Raw genomic sequence first — 22,806 nt, forward strand, 5'->3', positions numbered from 1 at the left:
CTGTCAGGGTAGTTAAGCACTGGAATAAATTGCCTAGGGAGGTTGTAGAATCTCCATCATCGGAGATTTTTACTAGCAGGTTAGACAAACACCTGTCAGGGATAGTTAGATAACACTTAGTTCTGCCTTGAATGCAGGGTGGATTAGAAGACCTCTTGAGGTCCCTTCCAGTCCTACAATTCTATGATTCTAGATAACCAGACTACAAGGCCCAAGGCTAGAACAGTTATTAGCCATTACCCAGACACGGAGGGTTTAGACACATGTAACTGGATCCAATCACATAGATGGGTGCCAGACAACAGGACAGGGCCAGATTTTAACAGTCCCCAAGAGGGACTGGTCTGAGTCAAGATGAACAACAACTCATCCAGCTGGATCCTTTATGAACCAGACATTTTTCCACTTTTTCTTCTCCAGAAATACTGTTAATGTTTTCACTTCAGTGAGGACTTATTCATGTCTGAATAGGTGTAATTCCACATTAGGAGGAACAGGCATAACAATTCTTTGTGCTCACTGAGGTATAGGAATATTCCTTGGTGATTCATATATTCTAAGACCACAAGAGACCACTGTCATCATCTAGTCTGAACTTCCTGTACAGCACAGGCCACAGGACTGCCCCAAAATAATTCCTCCAAAATATCTTTTAGAAAAACATCCGATCTTGATTTAAATATTCTCACCGATAGAGAATCCACTGTGACTCTTGGTAAATTGTTCCATTACACTCACTGTCAAAAATGAAAGCCTTATTTCCCGTCTGAATATCTCTAACTTCAACTTCAGCCAGTAGATTGCTAGATCTTTCTCTGCTACACTGAAGAGCCCATTATTAAATGTGTTTCCCTGTATAGGCATTTACAAATTGCAATTAAATCACCGCTAAACCTTCTCTTTGTTAAACTTAATAGACTGAGCTCTTTTCATCACTTTTGTGGCTCTTCCCTGAATCCTCTGCAATTTATCAACATCCTTCTTGAATTGTGGGCATCAGAACTGAACACAGTATTCCAGTAGTGGTCATACCAGTGCCAAACAAAAATGTAAAATAACTTCTCTACTCCTATTTGAGATTCCCCCATTTATGCACCCTGTGATCACATTAGCTCTTTTGGCCACAGCGTCACACTGGGAGCTTATGTTCAACTGATTATCCACCACAACCCCAAAATCTTTTTCAGAGACACTGCTTCTTAAGATAGACTCCCCCATCCATTAAGTATGGCCTACATCTTTGTTCCCAGATGTATAGCATTCCATTTTACTGTATTAAAATGCATGTTGTTTGGTTGCACCCATTTTACCAAGCAATCTAGATTGTTCCAAATCCATTGTGCAGGGTTTGCTGTGAGAAGTTACAAAACAGTATTTTAACAGAGGATATGGAGATGCTTACAGAAGCAGCCATAAAATCAACTAGCCTTTCAATCCAGGGTATTTGTAGCTCCCATTTGAAAATAACTAAAATAATAATTACTACTGAGCTGAGAAAGGTTCTATATCAGAAGCAATTTAATTAATATAAAGTAAAAACGGAGAGGTTAGAGGGAAGGCTAGTGGAAAGTTTACTATGAGTCCCTAGAAACATGTCCTTTTAGCCTTTGATGGGAGTACATGGCACAGGAAAGAATTCTGTATGTCTCTCAGAAAATACATAGAATCAAAACAAGTTAGAGATGAAAGAAAGATTTTATGTCTTAGATAATTACTTAAGTGGCTCCCATCAGCATAATACATGGGCTTTTCATCAATCCTAAATCCTCTGAGAGCGCTGGTTTTGTCTGTATTTTACAGAAGGTGCAACTGATTTGTACATCATCTGCAAAAAATGCTCTTTCAGAACATCTCCTGCTACAATTACACAAATTATTTGCAACTGAAAACCATAAACTCAATTCTAAGTGCAGGAGTTTAGGTGAGCCAGTTCCAGAAACATTTCTGCTCAGCTGAAGATGTATACCGAACTTCAGCTCCAGTTTTCATGTACTTAAGGCAAGATCGTTTGTATAATGAAAATGAAACATTTAATTTCTAAATCCTGAGGGAAATTACTAAGGTGCTCTGAGAAACAACCTAGTTCATGCCCCCAGCAAAGGGAATGTAAGAGTAGTTTGCAACAAAATGACATTTAGTAGCATCTCACAATCTTCATTTACCTCAATTAAATGTAATAAGCTGTAAACAACAAGAAAGAGAATAAAAGAAACAACTGTGAGCAGCTCCAATAAAAACAGCAACATTTCTTTATAATGGAAACAAGGTATTTCTCACCTGAACACATGACTCAACATACATTGTTAAAAACAAACCACAACAATACCAGGGCTTAATAAGTCTCTGGTTTCCGTCACTATTGTCTAGTTTTGTGAGCTAAAAGGAAATTACTGGAATGGCTTAGGTTGCGCAAACATGCACAATATATGAAGTCCAAAAAAGCTTTAAAAACATTTAAGTAGTCCATTAACATGATGGGGAGAATCAGTTTCATTTTTTATATAATTTTCTTTAAATCAGTCTTTTTGGAGGTGGGTTAAGTTACAGTCTTCTTACTCCCAAGCAAAAGAGCTACAACATTTGAGGCTGTTGAAGTATTTTACACTTTCAAAAGGTGAAGGGATGACTCCTAAATTCCAGCAAGAGCTGGGATGTTCTTTACTCTGTCTCTTGTCATGGACGTTCCCCAGCCTCTCAAACATGAAGCTTCTAGAGAACAGGTTTTATAGTGGAGCTTCATGTCTTAGTTTGGTTTGCTGATGGAAACAAATTTACTCTACAGTTTGTATCTCTAGTTGTCCACAATATAATCAACTTCTCAGTGGCAGTAGCAGCCATGCAGCATCTCCAGCTTCCCTTCCCTAAGCTCATCTGTTAGATCAGTTGTGGAATGGCTCCTGGCAGATGTTCGCCATTCAGTCATGCTACCACTAAAAACTGCACACAGTTCAATGTTTAGACATTGCAGAAAATCTCAACAAACATTTACTCAGGGTTTTTGGATTAGAATAACATTATTGTAGCCAAAAGGTAAATAAACCACAATACTATTCAACTAGTGATCTAAAGGCCTTTTTCCATCTGACCCTTTTGTTTACTCAGTCATAGCTAGGATAAACACAGAGACCATGCTCTAGAGTTCTGCTGGTTAAATCTATGCTCCTGAAAGGTAGAGTCTCTTAAATCAGGGGAGATCTAGATGGCATCAATAGCTCAATCCTTATTTCCAAGTTTAATGAGTGTCCCAGTACAAATACCTTTAATAAAATACATCCACCAATCCTGAGATCTACTGGAAAAATTGTTACAAACTGATCCAGGAGTCACTTCAATGAGAGCTCAACAGCCAGAGCGGCAGCTCAGCTCAACACGTATATAGGAATATTACCAATATATCAAAAGCACTTTGATACCATTTAGCCGCTGAAAGTTGCTCCACTTGTTCACATAAAATGGAGAATGCGATTCAAAACAGTTGGATGGATCCAGAATGGGTCAGGGGTCTATTCTGCCATCCATACCAATGCATAATTTACATTAGCATGTACACATTACATTTCTAAATGGCACTGAGTTCTGCCTGCAAATCTTATCTGACCTGGTCTCTCATTGCATCCTGTGCGCAGCCTATGAAGCCCTATTTGTCCACTTCTCCCACAACCATCTCCATACCCTTTTCCTGGCTGGCCCCGTGCACTGAACTTTCTTCCTGAGTTCTCTCCTTATTCGAATCCCTCCTGAAGACCTACTTTGCCACCACATTGACAAACATTGAGTTAAAGACCTAAATTTTGCTACCCAGTATGCACAATTGCCTTCAACGAGTGACAACACAGCCTTCTCTCTTCATCCCACCCTGTTTTCTTTCCCTTGCAAACAGTCACATCTCAGCTGCATGGGGTAAGGACCATACGTCACCTTAGAATCATAGAAGATTAGAGTTGGAAGAGACCTCAGGAGGTCATCTAGTCCAGCCCCCTGCTCAAAGCAGGACCAACCCCAACGAAATCATCCCAGCCAGGGCTTTGTCAATCTAGGCCTTAAAAACCCCTAAGGAGGGAGATTCTACCACCTCTCTAGGTAAAGCATTCCAGTGCTTCACTACCCTCCCAGTGAAATAGTGTTACCTAATCTGACGTCCTCCACTGCAACTTGAGACCACTGCTCTTTGTTCTGTCATCTGCCACAATTGAGAACAGTCTCGCTCCATCCTCTTTGGAACTCCCCTTCAGGTAGTTGAATACTGCTATCAAATCCCCCCTTATTCTTCTCTTCTGCAGACTAAATAAGCCCAGTTCCTTCAGCCTCTCTTCATAAGTCATGTGCACCAGCCCCCTGATCATTTTTGTTGCCCTCTGCTGGACTCTCTCCAGTTTGTCCACATCCTTTCTGTAGCGAGGGCCCCAAAACTGGACGCAATACTCCAGATGTGGCCTCACCAGTGCCAAATAGAGGGGAATAATCACTTTCCTTGATCTGCTGGCAATGCTCCTACTTACGTAGCCCAATACGCCGTTAGCCTTCTTGGCAACAAGGGCACACTGCTGACTCATATCCAGCTTCTCATCCACTGTAATCCCCAAGTCCTTTTCTGCAGAACTGCTGCTTAGCCAGTCGGTCCCCAGCCTTTAGCGGTGCATGGGATTCTTCCGTCCTAAGTGCAGGACTCTGAACTTGTCCTTGTTGAACCTCATCAGACTTTTTTTGGCCCAATCCTCCAATCTGTCTAGGTTACTCTGGACCCCATCCCTCCAGCGTATCTACCTCTCCCCTCAGCTTAGTGTCATCCATGAACTTGCTGAGGGTGCAATCCATCCCATCATCCAGATCATTAATGAAGACATTGAACAAAACTGGCTCCAGGACCGACCCCTGGGGCACTCTGCTTGATTCCGGCTGCCAACTAGACATCGAGCGTTGATCACTATCCGTTGAGCCCACCAGCTTTCTATCCACCTTATAGTCCATTCATCCAGCCCATACTTCTTTAACTAGCTGACAAGAACACTGTGGGAGACTGTATCAAAAGCTTTCCAAAAGTCAAGGTATATCACGTCCACCGCTTTCCCCATATCCACAGAGCCAGTTATCTCATCATAGACTGCAAGTAGGTTGGTCATGCATGACTTGCCCTTAGTGAATCCATGCTTACTGCTTCTATCACCTTCCTTTCCTCCAAGTGCTTCACAATGGATTCCTTGAGGTGCTCCATGATTTTTCCAGAGGTAAGCCTGACCAGTCTGTAGTTCCCTGGATTCTCCTTTTTCCCTTTTTTAAAGATGGGCACTATATTTGCCTTTTTCCAATTGTCCGGGACCTCCCTTGATCACCACGAGTTTTCAAAGATAATGGCCAATGGCTCTGCAGTCACATCACCCAACTCTCAAACCTCGGATGCATAGATCCAGCCCCATGGACTTGTACATGTCCTGCTTTCTCTGAACAGTCCTTAATCTGTTCTTTCACCACTGAGGGCTGTTCACCTCCTCCCCATACTGTGCTGCCCAGTGCAGCAGTCTGGGAGCTGACCTTGTCTGTGAAGACCGAGGCAAAAAAAGCATTGAGTACTTCAGCTTTTTCCACATCATCTGTCACTAGGTTGCCTCCCCCATTCATTAAGAGTCCCACACTTTTCCAGACCTTTTCTCTTGTTGCTAACATACCTGTACAAACCCTTCTTGTTACCCTTCACATCCCTTGCTAGTTGCAACTCCAATTGTGCTTTGGCTTTCCTGATTACATCCCTGCACGCTCAAGCAATATTTTTATACTCCTCGCTGGTCATCTGTCCAAGTTTCCACTTGTTCTAAGCTTCCTTTTTGTGTTTAGGCTCACCAAAGATTTCTCTGTTAAGCCAAGCTGGGGGCCTGCCATATTTGTTTCTATTTCTTCTATGCACAGATAGGAGCCTAGCACACCTCTGGACACTGGAAAATAATAATGAATCTGAGTAGTTCAGTGAGCAGACTGCACTGCTGTGGTTCACATTTCAGTTTCAGAGTTTGCTTTCACTTCCTTGGCACCTGCAATTCAGGGAAATGAGGCAATAGTCCCTGAAATACATCAGTTTAAGGGAATCACCTGGGCAGAAAACTATTTGACCTGGGGGGTCCCTAAATTCTGCCACCAACCAGTCCAGGTACTATGCAGAATTCCCCTACCAGCACTATTAAGTTGACTTACAGTCAACAGAAATATATCTCACACCTTATGCTGTTCAAATCAGTTTTGCCTAAGCATTAATGCTAAATTTCTGTCTTGATTTGCTGGGAATCCCCATGCAGGAACTGAGAACAAACTCATAATGATAGTCAGTCCTCTGTTTGGATGTTCTTTTTCAAATCAACTGGAACAGAAGAAAATCCATATTGAGAACTCAGCTATTCTGAGAAGCTTGGGTCAGGGTTACTGAACCAAAAGGTTTCCAAATATCTCTCTGAGGCATTCAGACTTGTGCCATTTGTTTCCATCTCAAGTTTAAGCAGTTTTTACTTATGTGCTTGGTGTCCCCTGATTCAGCAGGAATGGACAGCCAATGTGCTATACTGCAGTGAAGGGAAAAGAACCATTTTAAGCAGGGTGATCATTGTGATTATATAAACTTGCTTGTTTAGACAAGCTTTCCTCTTGACACTGGCACTTTGGTTGATTGTCTCTTTCCTATTATTAATGTTGTATTCTGAGCAAACTACCAACTGAACTTGAAAGAGTGCCCCCTATTCCTTTGTCTTGCATGAGGACCAAAGGCCCATTCTCTCTTAGGGATAAGCCAGGCAACCCACTAAACCGGGGTGGGCAAACTTTTTTGGTCCAAGGGCCACATCTGGGTATGGCAATTGTATAAATGCTCACAGAATTGAGGGTTGGGATGCAGGAGGGCAGGGAAGGGGTGTGGGAGGAGGTCAGGAGGCAGGCTCTGGGTGGCGCTTACCTCAAGCAGTTCCCAGAAACAGCAGCATGTCCCCCCTCCAGCTTCTGTGCGGCCAGGCATCTCTGCACGCTCCCCTGTCTGCAGGCACTGCCCCTGCAGCTCCCATTGGCTGTGGTTCCCAGCCAATGGGAGCTGCAGGGGAAGCGGGCAGAGCCCCCTGGCTGCCCCTAGATACAGGAGCTGGAGAGGGAACATGCCGCTGCTTCCAGGAGCCATGTGGAGTGGTGCAAGACCCCGACCCCTCTCCCCAGCTGGAGCACCAGAGCAGGACAAGCCCTGGACCCCGCTTCCTGGCAGGAACTCAAGGGCCAGATTAAAATGCCTGGAGGGCTAGATGTGGCCCCCGGGCCATAGTTTGCCCACCCCTGCACTAAAACAATGCCCCCTTGTTTATGAGTTAAGGACAGTGGAATTCAGTTTGCAGAGGTGTTCTCACTTTTGCCTTGTATTCTGCTCATTGCACGAAGTGCACATGAATCCCATACAGCTGCATATTTATTAAAAACTAATGAAAAGTAATAAAGGAATGGATGTTTCTAGACAGTAATAAACTAAATAAAAAATGATACCACTCTGATGGCATTTCAGTGCACGTACAATCTACACCGTATTCCTATGGGTGATGCTACTGCAGAAATACTGATTCTCAAAAACAGGTCTGGGGATTAAACTTCACATTTATCATTTCATTTGGTATTCTGCATGTTATTTGAGTGACAAAAGGAGCAAGATGAGCTGCTCTTATTCAGTTGAATTCCAGAGCCACGGGATAGCTGCAGTTCAGCTCTGTATTCTAATTCCTCGTAACAGTGCAAGCTAACAAGCCATGGAACGAACGGTCTGCTGACAGCATGTGCTTGTATCTGTTTATTTTCTCTAATGTTAATATGCACAGATTCGAAGAGTTTTTTTAGTGGATTTGGCCCTGAAGAGAGGTGCTGAATACACAACTTTGGAGAACGAAGTCTTCTGTCTATCCACAGGGCAGGTACAGCACAGGCAGCAACAGGGCAAGAGAAGTGAGCTTAGACTCTGTTCTCTTCCCAGATGCCAGACAGCGAGCCTATCTAACATGCTGGTTTCAGAGTAGCAGCCGTGTTACCTGTGTTCGCAAAAAGAAAAGGAGGACTTGTGGCACCTTAGAGACGAACCAATTTATTTGAGCATAAGCTTTCGTGAGCTACAGCTCACTTCATCGGATGCATAAAGTGGAAAATGCAGTGAGGATGTTTTGTACACACAGACCATGAAAAAATGTGTGTATAAAACATCCTCACTGCATCTTCCACTTTATGCATCCGATGAAGCGAGCTGTAGCTCACGAAAGCTTATGCTCAAATAAATTGGTTAGTCTCTAAGGTGCCACAAGTACTCCTTTTCTTTTATCTAATGTGCTACACATCCATTCCCCCAACAGCTTCAAGGCAAGAAAACTTCTGAAGCTTTCCTTTCCTAAACTACAGGACTTGTCAATGCTGCAAAGCTCTACCACTGGGTGTGGTACACTACAGCTGAGAGAGGAATCTTAGGACCAGTCTACACTAGAAGCTCGACATCAATGCAGCTGCACCACCATAGCATGACTGGAGAAGACGCTCTATGACGATGGGAGAGAGCTCTCCTGTCAGCATAATTACTCCATCTTTGGGAGAGGCAGTAGCTATGTTTGTGGGAGAGCATCTCTTGCCAACATTACTCTGTCCACACTGGTGCTTAGGTTGGTGTAACTTGTGTCACTCGGGGTGTGGCTTTTTCACAGCCCGGAGCAACGTAAATTATATCAACATAAGTGGTAGTGTAGACCTGTCCTTACTCTACATTATACCTTTTAACATCTGTTCTCTTAGCTATAAGTTTACTATTCAGTATCAGTTATCCTGGAGTGAAAGTAGGAATTCAGTCTCATGGGCTGTCTGCACTTCATTAAGTATTTTTTTTAATTGAAGTCTTCTGTTGGCAAAAATTCAAACTGAAGAGTGGGATTAAAGGGGCAATTTTAGATAAACCAAGAGGTATATCTTACTCCACTTTTTCTTGTTCTGTGTATGTATTGTGGCAAATTGCCAGCACTACACACTTTCTCTTCTTCGGTCGGAGTTCAGGGCACCGTTTCTTGCCCCTGAACTAGGGTATTAACTGCCTCACTTGTGTCCTAGAGGAGTGGAGTGGAGTGGAGTGGAGAGGGAGGGACCCGGGCCCACCCTCTACTCCTGGTCCCAGCCCAGGGGCCCTAGGGATAGCGGTAAAACACTGGAACTAGCGGTTCCTTCCCCTGGGCTACTTCCCTCTCCTGCCCTTCAGCTTGTGCCCTCCCTCTGCACAAATCAGGTGTCCCTTTACCTAAGGTCGTGGTCGTCTTAGCCCACCACAGCACTTCTCCAAACTCTCCTTTGCTTCCCTCCAAACTGCGCTCTGCTCCAACACCAATCCACTCTGCTTCAACAACTCCTCCTCTTGTCTGATTGAAGCAGGGGGTTTTTATCATGTGACTGCCTTCAGGTGCTTTAATTGGCTTCAGGTGCTTTAATTAATTTATAGCAGACTTTCTTCCCTCTACAGGGAATAAGGCTCCCTTCTAACACTCTCCTGCTGCCCTCTGGCCATGCTTTATCACAGTATGTATATATATCTTCTTACTACATGTTCCATTCTATGTATCCGATGAAGTGGGCTGTAGCTTATGCTCTAATAAATTGGTTAGTCTCTAAGGTGCCACAAGTACTCCTGTTCTTTTTGCGGATACAGACTAACAAGGCTGCTTCTCTGAAACAAGAGGTTACAGTGTCTATGCACAGTATCAAAGGCATAGGGCATTAATCTCCTAAAAGGATTTATATGTTGCAACTAGGGCAATTCTGTTTCTTAGCAGGAACAAATTAAGATGATTTCTCTTGCAGACATGTCCATAATTACAAATTATTATCTGGTACTCTCAGAAACTCCCCACTATACCACTTACTGGAAAGAGTGTTCCCTTCAAATGCTTTATTTGGAAAATAGAGGAGCAAATGTTTCTTTGTGAATAATATTTTGGCATTGCATTGATTAAATTACAGTTCTGCTATGTGTGTGAATATGCAGCTATCAAAATTAATCCTAACAAGAAAGCACGCAACTGTAACTACAATACCCATTCATAAGATCACCACAGCAACAAAAAGCATAAATTGAAGAACGTGAAAAAAATTTAGCTAGTTCCAGAAGTTAAGGGAAAGAAAGAGAAAATTAAGATAAAATTAAAACAAAATACAACATAAGCCCAAGAAGTGTGTTTCTGCTAGGAAAGCTGGAGACATTATTTTGATGTGCACTTTTTCTTAGGGTAATTAGGAGAAACATGGAAACAGCTGTTGCAGTATTTGTAAAAACTGTGCAAAGCCAAACAAAATACCAGAGGTTACAAGCAACTCTGAGCTTTGCATTTGTTTTTTCTTCTTGAGTAGAAGTAAAATGTAAGCAAAACAAGTCACTCATTATTTCTTCATAAGCAAACATATAAAACCCTAAATGCCTCATTGTCAACACCGGGGTTTGAGTCTGTTGGACTTTTGCTGTGTCTGCAGATCTCCATAGCAATCTAATATCTCAGTTTACACATTACAATTTCAGAGTAGCAGCCGTGTTAGTCTGTATTCGCAAAAAGAAAAGGAGTACTTATGGCACCTTAGAGACGAACCAATTTATCTGAGCATAAGCTTTCGTGAGCTACAGCTCACTTCATCGGATGCATACTGTGGAAAGTGTAGAAGATCTTTTTATATACACACAAAGCATGAAAAAATACCTCCTCCCACCCCACTCTCCTGCTGGTAATAGCTTATCTAAAGTGATCACTCTCCTTACAATGTGTATGATAATCAAGTTGGGCCATTTCCAGCACAAATCCAGGTTTTCTCACCCCCCCCCCCCACAAACCCACTCTCCTGCTGGTAATAGCTTATCTAAAGTGACCACTCTCCTTACAATGTGTATGATAATCAAGGTGGGCCATTTCCAGCACAAATCCAGGGTTTAATTTGAGGAACAGGAGGCAGGGAAGTGAAAGAGTTATATGAAACGGTTAATTAAAGATTGAGTAAAACATTTGAAGGAAACAAATGTTGAGGAGTAAAAACCCACTAACCCCAAAGCCTCAGAGTTAGCCAAATGCTATGCTGCCTTCCCTATGTGCCAGTCACTTCCGCAGAATCTTTAGAGCTCAGCTCAATTACCATCTATTTCCAGACTTTAACACAGTGAAGTTGCAAAGCCTTGAAAATGAAAAACATCTTTAAAAACGTGAAGGGAACTTCCGCCTAAGAAGATACAACACATTGTCCCGCCTTTACTCTTCTTGTTTAGCACACAAGACTGTTCATTCTGATTACATCTGCTCTTGCTGAACTGAAAAAGAGCAGGTCCTATCCATATCAGCCAACTGTGTAATCAGTCAGAGAAGGTTACTCACCCTGTGCAGATCTTGAACTCCGATCAATTGTATAGTGTTTTGTAAACATATATTTGAAGGCCCAAGTGGCTGCTCTACATATACCCATGATTGGAACATTGTTTAGAAAGGCTACTGAAGTTGAAAAGGATCTGGTAGAGTGAGTTCTGATCTCCAATGGCGGTTGAAGGTTCTTTTGTTGATAATATGGATGGATGCATCTGGAGATCCATTTATATAGTCTTTGTGTAGACTTTAGAGCGGAACCTTTAGAACGTTCCATAGTGGAAATGAATATCCTCGGAGATTTTCTGAAAGACTTAGTTCTATTCAGGTAGAACACTAGTGTATGTCTGAAATCTAGAGTATGTAAATACTGAATCCTGTGTACGCCATGTGGTTTGGGGAAGAATATGGGGAGATGGATTGGCTAATTTACATGGAAGGAAGAAGATACTTTAGGTAGAAATTTTGGATGAGATCTTAGGATGACCTTGTTCTTGAAAAAAAATTGTGCAAGGTGGGTGTGCCAGAAGGGCCCCTAACTTGCCCATGCGATGAGCTGATGTGATAGCCATTAGGAATTCCACCTTCATCAATAGATGTGCAAGAGAACATGTTGCTAAGGGTTCAAATAGGGGTCAAGTGAGACAGTGTAATACTAGGTTCAAATCCCAAGGTGGAGTGGGTGCGCATACTTTGCGGTAAGTGTTCCTGATGCCCATTGTGACACTACGTCCGATATTCTTCATAGAAATAGTTACAATAGGAATACGACCTAACTAAGATATGTTGTATGTAGAGCTGTCAGCTAATTGCAGTTAACTCATGCAATTAACAAAAACATTAATCACGATTTAAATAATTAATCACGATTAATCACACTTTTAATTGCGCTGTTAAACAACTGAATACTAATTGAAATTTATTCAATATTCTGGATGTTTTTCTATATTTTCATATATACTGTATTCTGTATTGTAATTGAAATCAAAGCGTATATTATTTTTTATTACAAATATTTGCACTGTAAAACGATAAAAAAATTATTTTTCAATTCACCTCATATGGTACTTGTACTCATACAAGTACTGTAGTGCAATCTCTTTGTTGTGGAAGTGCAACTTAGAAATGTAGATTTTTTTTTGTTACATAACTGCACTGAAAAACAAAACAATGTAAAACTTCAGAGCCTAGAAGTCCATTCAGTCCTACAGCTTGTTCAGCCAATTGCCAAGACAAATAAGTTTGTTTACATTTACAGGAGATATTGTAAATAAGAAGACGACAACAGTATCACCATAAAGTGAGAACAGGCATTTGCCTGGCACTTTTGTAGCTGGTATTGCAAGGTGTTTATGTGCCAGATATGCTCAACATTTGTATGCCCCTTCATGCTCCTGCCACCATTCCAGAGGACATGCTTCTATGCTGATGACGCTTGTTAAGAAAATGTGCTCATTAAATTTGTGACTGAACTCCTTGGGGGAGAATTGTATGATCCTGCTCTGTTTTACCTGCATTCTGTCATATATTTCATATTCATCGGATGATGACCCAGCACATGTTGTTCGTTTTAAGAACACTTTTGCTGCAGATTTCACAAAACACAAAGAAGGTACCAATGTGAGATTTCTAAAGATGGCTACAGCACTCGACCCAAAGTTTAAGAATCTGAAGTGCCTTCCAAATCTGAGAGGGACGAGATGTGGAGCATGTTTTCAGAAGTCTTAAAAGAGCAACACTCCAATGCGGAAACTACAGAACCCGAACCACTAAACAAGAAAATCAACCTTCTACTGGTGGCATTTGACGCAAATAATGAAAATGAACATGCGTCGGTCTGCAATGCTTTGGATTGTTATCGAGCAGAACCCATCATCAGCATGGACACATGTCCCCAAGAATGGTGGTTGATGTATGAAGGAACATATGAATCTTTAGCGCATCTGGCATATAAATATCTTGCGATGCCAACTACAACAGTGCCATGAGAATGCCTGTTCTCACTTTCAGATGACACTGTAAACAAGAAGCAGGCAGCATTATCTCCTGCACATGTAAACAAACCTGTTTGAGCAACTGGCTGAATAAGAAGTAGGACTGAGTGGACGTGCAAGCTCTAAAATTTTAGATTAAAAACAGCCATACTGTGTCAGATCAAAGGTCCATCTAGCCCAGCATCCTGTCTTCTGACAGTGGTCAATGCCAGGTGCCCCAGAGGGAATGAACAGAACAGATAATCATCAAGTGAGTCATCTCCTGTCGCCCATTCCCAGCTTCTGGCAAACAGCAGCGAGGGACATCATCCCTGCCCATCCTGGCTAATACCCATTGATGGACCTATCCTCTATGAATGTATCTAGTTCTTTTTTTAACCCTGTTATAGTCTTGGTCTTCACAACATCTTCTGGCAGAGTTTCACAAGTTGACTATGTGTTGTGTGAAGAAATACTTCCTTTTGTTTGTTTTAAACCTTCTGCCTAATAATTTCATTTGGTGTCCCCTAGTTCTTGCGTTATGAGAAAGAGGAAATAACACTTCCTTATTTACTTTCTCCACACCAGTCACGATTTTATCGACCTCAATCATATCCCCCCCCACTTAGTTGTCTCTTTTCCAAGTTGAAAAGTCCATTTTATTAATCTCTCCTCATAAGGAAGCCGTTTCATACCTGTAATCATTTTTGTTGCCCTTTTCTGAACCAATTCCAATATATCTTTTTTGAGATGGGGCAACCACATCTGCATGCAGTATTCAAGATATGGGCATACGATGGATTTATATGGAGGCAATATGATATTTTCTGTCTTATTATCTATCCCTTTCTTAATGATTCCCAACATTCTCTTCGCTTTTGTAACTGCCTCTGCACATTGAGTGGATGTTTTCAGAGAACTATCCTCAATGCCTCCAACATCTCTTTCTTGAGTGGTAACAGCTAATTTAGACCCCATCATTTTATATGTATAGTTGGGATTATGTTTTCCAATGTGCATTACTTTGCATTTATCAACATTGAATTTCACCTGCCATTTTGTTGCCCAGTCACCCAGTTTTGAGAGATCCTTTTGTAGCTCTTCATAGTCTGCCTGGGACTTAACTATCTTGAGCAATTTTGTATCATCTGCAAATTTGATGACAAATTTTGAATGCAGGTTTTTTTCTTTTTTTACGTAATTCTACATTTGTAAGTTCAACTTTCATGATAAAGACATTGCACTACAGTACTTGTATTAGGTGAATTGAAAAATACAATTTCTTTTGTTTTTTCACAGTGCAAATACTTGTAATCAAAAATAAATATGAAGTGAGCACTGTACACTTTGTATTCTGAGTTGTAACTGAAATCAATATATTTGAAAATGTAGAAAACATCTAAAAATATTTAACTAAACGGTAGTTATTATTGTTTAACAGTGCAATTAATTGTGATTAATTCTTTTAATCGCTTGACAGCCCTAGTTTTATGCAAGATGGGTCATGTGAAGTATCATTGGAAAGGTTATGATTTACTGAATGTGCTTATCCAATTTGTATGCATGTATCATTTCTGTATCTGAAGTTAGGAATACTGACTATGCAACAATTACAACTGTGTGTGTATTTGGGGAACGCCCACCACACAGTATGTAATCAGCCTGGATGGGCCATTAGGAAGGATAATAGGACTTTGAAAATACTAATCTCCCTCCTTCCTGAGAAGTTTCCTGGGATGCTGCTTTGACACTGCAGGGTCACGTGATCAAGTTACCTGATACAGGATACTATCTTGAATACTGGTACTTTTCATGGGAAGGGGGTGGGGGTCAAACTCGGAAACAAAAGATTCCCACCATATGCAAATCCTATTTAAGGCTGGGGACTGAGTTAATCTAGGCTCTTTTCCACTACTTCCCTGCCTAAGAAGGAAGACTGCTGAAAACACCAGAACAAACAAAGGAACTAGGCTGGGTGGGGCAGGGGCTGAGCCCCGGCTGGGAACAGTGTTTGGCCAGGGAAGGATATACCTGGAGTTTTAAACTGCAAGCAGTGCAGTTAAGCCCCAAGAAATTCTGCAACATGCTTAAAACAACGTTTAGGGTGAGAAATTATTTGTAGACAGTATTCATTAGTGTATCAAGCTTAGTTTGTGTGTTTTGTTTTATTTGCTCAGTAATCTGCTTTGTCATGTTTACTAACCCTTATAATCGCTTAAAATTTACCTTTTGTAGTTAATGAACTTGTTTTTGGTTTATTCTAAAACCGAGTTTATGCAATTCATAACTGGGGGGAGGGGGGGCAAAAAGCTGTGCATATCTTCCTCCACATTCAGGGAGGGGGCAAATTTCATAAGCTTATGCTATATAGGTCTCTATACAACACAAGACAATATAATTTTGGGTTTACACTCTAGAGGGTGTGTGTACTTGAGTGCTGGGAAATCCCCAAGGTGAGTCTTCCCACTCAGATCTGAATGCAGACTCTGTGTGATTCTACACCTGTGTGTGTGCTGGAAGGGGGCTTGAGAGCCTGTCACAGCAGCACAGAGTAAGGGGAACCCACGCTGGTGGGACAGGTGGGCTCAGTGGGTCCCCAGGACATCAGGTGGCACTCCTAACGGGGGGGGGGGGGAAGGGGGTGTCCAACCCATCACACCCGTAAGGAAACATTTGGTGAGTGGATGGGCAAATAGCGATGTCCCATTGATATTCTGGTAGAAGGCAGTAATAGCTGTGAGATGTGCTTTGATCTAACTAATGGAGAGGCCAGATTTTTTTAGTTCCAAGATAGAGTCCAATATCAAGGGCATAGGTGCAGAAACGGCACCAATTTGTTTGTTCTGGCATCACAGGTAGAAACGTCCATTTCTCAAGGTAAGTATTGCGCATGGTTGACTGTCTATAATCTGTTCCAAACAGTCTAGTTTGTCATGATGGAACCATGTTAGAGTCATGCTTTCAGGTGAAGTCTCTCCAGGTTCGGGTGATGAACCCATCCCGTGTCCTGTGATAAAAGGTCTGGCAGGAGTGAAAGAGTGTGTGGTGTGCTCTCTGCAATAGATAAAGGTACCACGTCTGTCTGGGCCACACTGGGGTATCAATATGATCTTGGCCTTGTTAGTATGTATTTCGTGCATCACTCTCAACAACAAAGGGATCAAGAGAGCTTCTTCCCATTTGAAGAGGAAGGCATCACCCAAGGATTGAGGCTCCATATCTGGTCTCGAACTGAACCATGGGCATTTGTAGTCCTGGGTTGTCGCAAAAAGGTCGATGGATGGTTGGCCCCATTGTTGGAATACGTTCTGTAGGACCATGTTGTTTAGTTCCCATTCATGATCCTGAAAAAATTCTCTGTTCAGTGTGCCCACTATAGTATTTTGACAGCCTGGAAGTACAACGCTGTGATGCTGATATTGTGCTGGATACTCAAGTTCCATAGCTTCAGGGCTTCAGTGCGTAAGGAATGTGATTGGGCTTCTGTCTGTCAGTTTATATAAAACATGCAGGCAATGTTGTCAGTCATTTATATATTCTCGCTCCTTATCAATGGTAGGAAGTGGAAGCACGTGTTGCGAACTGTGTGGAACTTTAAGAGATTTATGTCTAGCTATGTCCTGAGGGGAGACCACCTGCCCCTGAATTGTGTGGTGTTGCAGATGGGCTCTTCAGCCAATCAAGAAGGCATCAGTTTTGAGTATCATTGAGAGTGGGTTCTGAATGGAATGAACTCCCGCGCACATGTTGTTTGGTTGTGTCCACCAATGTAGAGAGTCTTTGACTTTGGTCGACATTGTAAGGTGTCTCCTTAAGCTGTGTTTATGTGGTACATAGATGGTTCTTAGCCAGCCCTGAAGGCAGCGCATATGAAGACATGCATGTCATACCACAAATGTGGTTGCCACCATATAGCCTAACAATTGGAGACAGGTTTGTGCTGATACACATGGACTCTTCAGTACTGAAGAGATGAGGTTAAAACTGTTCATTGGTGGTAATGCTTTGGCTTCCAGGGAGTCAAGATGGGCCCCAATGAAGTCCAACTTCTGTACAGGAAGAGGGCAAGCGTTCTGTGAGTAATGTCAAAGGCATCTGCCTGAATGGAAGCTTTTAGTAAACAATCGTCTAGATAGGGGAATATTATTATTCCTTGATTGGGGGCTGGAGCACATGATTTATGAGGAGGCACTGAGGGAACTGGGATTATTTAGTCTGCAGAAAAGAGGAATGAGGGGGGATTTGACAGCTGCTTTCAACTACCTAAAAGGGGGTTCCAAAGAGGATGGATCTAGACTGTTCTCAGTGGTAGCTGATGACAGAACAAGGAGTAATGGTCTCAAGTTGCAGTGGGGGACGTCAGATTAGGTAACACTATCTCACTGGGAGGGTAATGAAGCACTGGAATGCTTTACCTAGAGAGGTGGTGGAATCTCCCTCCTTAGGGGTTTTTAAGGCCCGGCTCGGCAAAGCCCTGGCTGGGATGATTTAGTTGAGGATTAGTCCTGCTTTGAGCAGGGGGTTGGACTAGATGACCTCCTGAGATTTTTATGATTCTATGTTTCTTTTTAGCAGACAACATTGGAGTATGGATGGATAACACTGGATAACTGAGCAGGAAAACTGTTCAGAAAAGAGTCTCTGAAATAACGGAGACTAATTTAAAATGAAAGCTTGTAGTCTCTCTGAAAAGGAATGCAATTACATTATGATGTGTCACATTACAATAGGGCTTGCATTATTTGGTAATTTCTTCTTCTAACCTGTTTGCACTACCTCAGACATATAATTATTACCTCATTCTCTACAAGCAATGTAGTGTCCTCCCTTCAAAAAGCACATCTGCTTTCATGTACAGGATTTCTAAGGCAAGAAAATGAATTCCAGAACACTTGAATCTCACAGATGCTTCATGAGGCAAGTACCAGGAGTTTTGAACTAGAGTCTTTTCAAGTCTCCAAGTAACCTACAATTACTACACTACCTTACCTGACTTCATGTTCTTTGTCCTTCTCTTCCTGCATTGGACACTATGGAGATCTTAGCACTGATAAAAAGTGCTCTAGTCTATTCCATATATTCCTTTGATGTTAAGCATTGCAAGTTTATCCTCTTTGTCCAAAACCTTCAACAAGAGCAGTAGCATGGATTCCACACAAAGCCAGGTGCATATAATTTTCATGTGTTTAATCTAGGTATGTGATACTGAACAACAAAGCTGCTTCACTTAAATCTCAGGGAACTAGGTATCCACAGTTCATCATGAGAGCATCTTCAAAGTAAAGGTTATTAAAACTAAAGTCCCCTGAACCGCTGCATCAGTCAATTGAACCACTCATATTTCTCATCAGATTTGCCATCAGATTTGGGGGAAGCATCTCCATTCCAGGTCTCTGGTGGAGGAACGTAGAAAAAGCAGTGCTGTCCTATCTCATTGGCCAGAAAATATATTAATAGCCTAGGCAGAGCTGGGCTTTCAGGTAGGATGTCATTTTCAAAGCAAAGATTCACAATATCCATAAAAGAAAAACTTTTATCTGTATTTCGAAGTAGTACTGGTACTTGTCAGAAATAGGTCAAAATAATTAATTTGTATAGAAATTCCTATATTCACTATTTAGAGGGTGTATTCAATGTCTCCGAAGAGCATTTACAAATCTGAGTCTGACGTTTAACTATCCAACAACACTGACTCCTTTTAATTAAAGTAGATTAAACGTCAGACTCAGATTTGTAAATGCTCTTCGGAGACATTGAATACACCCTCTAAATAGTGAATATAGGAATTTCTATACAAATTAATTATTTTGACCTATTTCTGACAAGTACCAGTACTACTTCGAAATACAGATAAAAGTTCATATCCAGCCAAACACTGGAATGCGTTACCTAGGGAGGTGGTAGAATCTCCTTCCTTAGAGTTTTTTAAGGTCAGGCTTGACAAAGCCCTGGCTGGGATGATTTAACTGGGAATTGGTCCTGCTTCGAGCAGGGGGTTGGACTACATGACCTTCTGGGGTCCCTTCCAACCCTGATATTCTATGATTCTATGATTAGTTACATGCCTTCTGTCATTACTCAATCTGTCTGGATTTTTTTTTACCTGGTCTGAATAGAATTCTGCCAGAGATGCTCTAGTTTGGCAAATCAAAAGCCCAGACAGTATACTTAACTTTTAATGGAATTGATTCCACCACATCTTTCAATTCACAAAAGTAACTTGTCCTTAAAGTAAGCTAAGGGCCAATTAATCTTCCTGTTCTGGAGAAATGATCGTTTCAATGAGTTCCTGTTCATTCTAATTAGGAATCTCTCAGAAGCTAGGAAACATCTTTCAGTTCTATAAGCAATATGGAGTTAGATTTTTACAAACAAATTTTCTTCTTGCAAGGGAATCAGTCTACCCAGTTTGCTACAGAGAGGGGGAATTCTTCAGCTGGTGACATTTCACAAGTGGTGTAGATAGCATTCAGGATGTTTTCCCTGCAGTGTTTCTAAGCAATACACCACAGAAGCATGATCACTGGTAAGAAAAAAGGTCACTGAAAGATCTCATTGTTTGAATAGACCCAGTAGCGATTTCCTATAGAATGCATTCACTTTTCACCTGGGCTTAATTCATGAACTCAGGGAATAAGCAGGTTTCAGAGTAACAGCCATGTTAGTCTGTATTCGCAAAAAAGAAAAGGAGGACTTGTGGCACCTTAGAGATTAACCAATTTATTTGAGCATAAGCTTTCGTGAGCTACAGCTCACTTTATCGGATGCATACTGTGGAGCATACTGTGGAAAATACAGATGATGTTTTTATACACACAGACCATGAAAAAAATGGGTGTTTATCACTACAAAAGGTTTTCTCTCCCACCATCCCACTCTCCTGCTGGTAATAGCTTATCCAAAGTGATCACTCTCCTTACAATGTGTATGATAATCAAGGTGGGCCATTTCCAGCACAAATCAAGGGTTTAACAAGAACGTCTGAGGAACGGGGGGGGGGGGGGGGGGGAGAGGAATAAACAAGGGGAAATAGGTTACTTTTTATAATGAATCAACCATTCCCAGTCTCTATTCAAGCCTAAGTTAATTGTATCCAATTTGCAAATTAATTCCAATTCAGCAGTCTCTCGTTGGAGTCTGTTTTTGAAGTTTTTTTGTTGAAGGATAGTCACTTTGAGATCAGAAATCGAGTGACTAGAGAGACTGAAGTGTTCTCCGACTAGTTTATGAATGTTATAATTCTTGACATCTGATTTGTGTCCATTTGTTCTTTACGTAGAGACTGTCCAGTTTGACCAATGTACACGGCAGAGGGACATTGCTGGCACATGATGGCATATATCACATTGGTAGATGTGCAGGTGAACGAGCCTCTGATAGTGTGGCTGATGTTATTAGGCCCCGTGATGGTGTCCCCTGAATAGATATGTGGGCACAGTTGGCAACGGGCTTTGTTGCAAGGATAGGTTCCTGGGTTAGTGGTTCTGTTGTGTGGTATGTGGTTGCTGGTGAGTATTTGCTTCAGGTTGGGGGGCTGTCTGTAGGCAAGGACTGGCCTGTCTCCCAAGATTTCTGAGAGTGTTGGGTCGTCCTTCAGGATAGGTTGTAGATCCTTGACAATGCGTTGGAGGGGTTTTAGTTGGGGGCTGAAGGTGAAGGCTAGTGGCATTCTGTTATTTTCTTTGTTCGGCCTGTCCTGTAGTAGGTCACTTCTGGGAACTCTTCTGGCTCTGTCAATCTGTTTCTTCACTTCCGCAGCTGGGTACTGTAGTTGTAAGAATGCTTGATAGAGATCTTGTAGGTGTTTGTCTCTGTCTGAGGGGTTGGAGGAGTTGAATGGTTCCTTGAAATAGGTGTTAATTACTCATGCTATCTATTTCATATTGTATTTACGTATGACACTCAGAGGTGAGGTCTACACTACAGACCTATATTGGTATAACTACTTCACTCAAGGGTGTGAAAAATCCACCCCCCTTAGTGATGTAGTAATACTGATCTAACCCCTGGTGTAGACAATGAGCTTCTCCCACTGACATAGCTACCACCTCTCAGAAAGGGGTATTAACTACGTCAACAGGAGCAGCTCTCCCATCAGCACCGGAACGTCTTCACTAAAGCGCGACAGCAGTGCATCTGTGCCGGTGCAGCTGTAGCTGTATCTGAAGACACGTTTCCCAGATGAGCTCTGTGTAAGCTTGAAGGCTTGTCTCTCTCACCAACAGAAGTTGGCGGTCTCACCAATTCCAGTGTCAGTCTGTGAAACTGCTCATCCAATGGCTTCTTCTCTCTTAAGAGCCCATTTTTGTGAACAAGATAGACCATTACAGGAGAAATAACCTCCATTTTCACTTCCAGGTGACAGCTGTAAGTCTATAGGAGGCACTACTGGCCTACCAGGTGGGCTTGGAGAGGAGAGTGCAAGTGCCCAGTGGTGACAATTGCTAGATGGGATCTAACAATGAGGTCCTCTGGGAAATAGACTGTCTTCTTCATGGGGGAATTCTAAATGAGCCACTCGCCAATACCACTAAGACAACACATGGTGCGAGATTCCCAGGATGCCATGCTTCACATAATCCTTGTGTAAGACAGAATAGATAGGCCACTGGAAGATCTAGTCACCGTCTCCATCCTTACAGTTCTTAATTGCAGTTCTGTTTACACTATTTACCCTAAGACAGCTAACATTAATTGCTTGATTACACGAAGTTTGAATCTTTCTAACTTTATGAACATACAGATAGTCTATGAGCAGAGGCTTACTTCAATCCCTTTTATATATTTATTTGCCAGGTGCAAAATGCATGGAATCAAAGTTATAGTATCAGAGGGGTAGCCGTGTTTGCGGCTTTTACAGATCCAGACTAAGAGTCCTGTGGCACCTTATAGACTAACAGATGTATTGGAGCATAAGGCTTTCGTGGGTGAATACCCACTTTGTCGGATGCATGTCATGCAGTGCTCCAATACGCTCGTTAGTCTATCAGGTACCACAGGACTCTTTGCCACTTCAAAAGTTATAGCTACACCTTAGGATCAGAAAAAAGGATGCTTGCTCTCAGTCTATTTACAGGACTATCCATGCACTAATGCAGCTGGTAAGTTGCATGCTCTGTTAAACCACTCCTATGGTACTTAGCCAGGCACCTGAAAGGGCACAGCCTGGGCAAAGAATATACCCCTTCAAAATCTCTAGACAAAACATGGCACAAAGGGGGCAAGTGCAAATCTAATAAATCAAAATAGAGCACTCATTTGGTAAATTTAAGGAAATATGCTGTTTGCTCATTTACAAATGTTTGCAGTTCCTGGTTTTGTAACATAACATTTGTTTAATAAGCAAGAGACAGGCAAGTCATTTCATTATCCGAACTGACCTACACCTAAACGTAGCTGGAGGCTACAGTAATGCTAGCTACTGTATCTTCTCCTTAGCTTGGTTAAAATGATATTGATCTACTGAGTAA

The 22,806-nt window shown here is 41.9% G+C and overlaps 1 protein-coding gene across 2 annotated transcripts in view; it reads right to left on the reverse strand.

Moving 5' to 3' along the window:
- The window catches only part of TTC28 (tetratricopeptide repeat domain 28), a 510,505-nt gene that overhangs the window by 311,428 nt on the left and 176,271 nt on the right, over positions 1-22,806 (reverse strand). The window lies entirely within an intron of this gene.

This window comes from Lepidochelys kempii, chromosome 15 (genome assembly GCF_965140265.1).
Source record: "Lepidochelys kempii isolate rLepKem1 chromosome 15, rLepKem1.hap2, whole genome shotgun sequence".
NCBI classification, from domain to species: domain Eukaryota; kingdom Metazoa; phylum Chordata; order Testudines; family Cheloniidae; genus Lepidochelys; species Lepidochelys kempii.